The sequence below is a fragment of the Apis dorsata genome, unplaced genomic scaffold, assembly GCF_000469605.1.
Source record: "Apis dorsata unplaced genomic scaffold, Apis dorsata 1.3 scaffold_262, whole genome shotgun sequence".
Lineage (NCBI taxonomy): Eukaryota > Metazoa > Arthropoda > Insecta > Hymenoptera > Apidae > Apis > Apis dorsata.
This window is the reverse complement of record NW_006263540.1, coordinates 123,426-125,431: the sequence shown is the minus strand read 5'-3', so window position 1 is coordinate 125,431 and position 2,006 is coordinate 123,426. Positions and strand designations below refer to the sequence as shown.

Genomic DNA, 2,006 nt, shown 5'->3' with positions numbered 1-2,006 from the left:
AAAAAAAAAAAAAAAAAAAAAAAAAATACGAGAAGACGATAAAAATCGTCTCAGTTTCTTGGAATGGAATCGATCGATGAGATCATTCTCCATAAAGAAAGTATTAATCTATTTCGTTGCGCAACGAGGAAAAATTAAATAAGAAAAATGGAACAGATCATACTTCTAGATCCATATTTTTTTCTTCAGTAATAGAAAATAACAAACTTGCACAATCTTCATAATTTCATTTATAAAAATCAGAAGATATATCCAGAAAGTAATAACATCGAGTTACGACCTCCTTTCACATCGTGCAACTTTCGTACTGGGTGGGGAGGAAAAAGAAAAAAAAAAAAAAGGAAAAAAACAACAAATTATTCAAAGTCGTTTACGTTTGAAAGCTCATCTCTATATTAAAATCACGCACGCATAAAAATATATATATATATATTCAAACGATCAAATATATTATCGAGACGATATTTCTCTCAAATTTCGACTACCAAACAATCGGATTCACATCCAACCGCGCTCACGTCCGTACGTGACCTAAGAGTCGAATAATGCGAACACAGAGAGCAACATTTTATTACAATCTAGATAAAAATACGAGGCGAGTAACGTCCAACCGTCTGCCATGCATCGGGTAACGAGATAAATCAGCGGTTTTCCTCGGAAACAGTCGAATCATTTATACGTTCTAAATTCGCATTTGTAAACCGCGGCTGCGATCACGCCACACGTCTGGACAAGTATTAATTACACGATCGATCGATCGATCATTCCGCCAGAAATGGTACGAATAGTTTTTCGTGAAAAACGGGAAACGCGCGCGAAATTTCAAATGGTCGAACGCAACGCGAAAGATAAATCGTGTGATGATCTGTGAGATGTCTCTCTCTCGAGAAAGAGAGAAACAGACGATGATTTAACAATTTTCCTAATCATTTGTGGCAACGTTCAATTAATGAAAACGATTTAACGAACGGCCGCTTCTTCGCGCATCCGAGAGAAGAGAATATTACGAGCCGTGTTAGCAAGTGTTGCAAATTGATAATTGCAAACGAAGAGGTTAATAACGGGGAGCAACGTGACGCGTAATAAACGAGAGAAGAGGCAATACGTCAGTACGAATAATCGGTATAAATATCGCGCTTATCGTTATTATCCGACATCCCATCTAGAGGAGGAACTAGCTTCTTCTTTGATAAAATTGCGTGACTCATTCACGGCGCGGAAATAATTCGAAATGCAAACAAATGGGGCATAAATTGAACGTTCAACCGTTTCGGAGTTGGAAAGTTCGAGTATCGTTTGCCAAATAAGTTTTAAAAATTAAAACACTCTTTAATAAGAGATTGCACTTCGATCTCGCAAAAAAGATTATTTTTTAACAATAATTGTCGAAAATTGTAAACGATGATGTCGAAATATTTTTTTTATTCTTTCTGGAATTGCAATATTTCCATCTTCGTGGAAAAGCTTCATAAAACTTGTTGTGCGTGTATTCGATATTTTGAATCAAACGGGATAACAATTTATTTGCATTTCCATATAATGTTCGAAATTAAAAATTTTGAAAAATACCTTCGCAAAAAGAGATTGTTTCTCAATAATTTGGAGGTTTTTACCTTAAGGATATAACAATTTGATCAATTTCCTTTTATAATTTATAAAAAAAAAAGGAAAATTTCTTAAGAAAATTGTTTGATAATTGTATCATTTGTATCGTATTATATTTCGACGTAAATTTTAAAAATTTTCGAACTTTATATATCGTAGTTACTTTTACTTTCGACCAATTTTCGCGTCATATTGCGAATATAAATATTCGAAACTATCAGGAATTCTAAGAAAAATCAACATTCCCTTTTCCCCCTCTCTTAGATGATGCCCATTCAAAATAAATATTGCTGAATGATACGCTACTACATCCCAGATACGTATACACACACATATATACGTAATATTCTCGTGACAGTCGCGATAATCCGCTACAACAGACTGTTAACAAATAGACGAAT

The 2,006-nt window shown here is 34.1% G+C and overlaps 2 protein-coding genes and 1 long non-coding RNA gene across 7 annotated transcripts in view; 2 read left to right on the top strand and 1 right to left on the bottom strand.

Moving 5' to 3' along the window:
- LOC102681243 (synapsin) overlaps positions 1–2,006 on the top strand; it is a 42,809-nt gene that overhangs the window by 21,184 nt on the left and 19,619 nt on the right. The gene's annotated exons all lie outside the window — the stretch shown is intronic.
- LOC102681026 (metalloproteinase inhibitor 3) overlaps positions 1–2,006 on the bottom strand; it is a 32,291-nt gene that overhangs the window by 17,170 nt on the left and 13,115 nt on the right. The window lies entirely within an intron of this gene.
- LOC116185719 overlaps positions 1–2,006 on the top strand; it is a 20,428-nt gene that overhangs the window by 12,609 nt on the left and 5,813 nt on the right. The window lies entirely within an intron of this gene.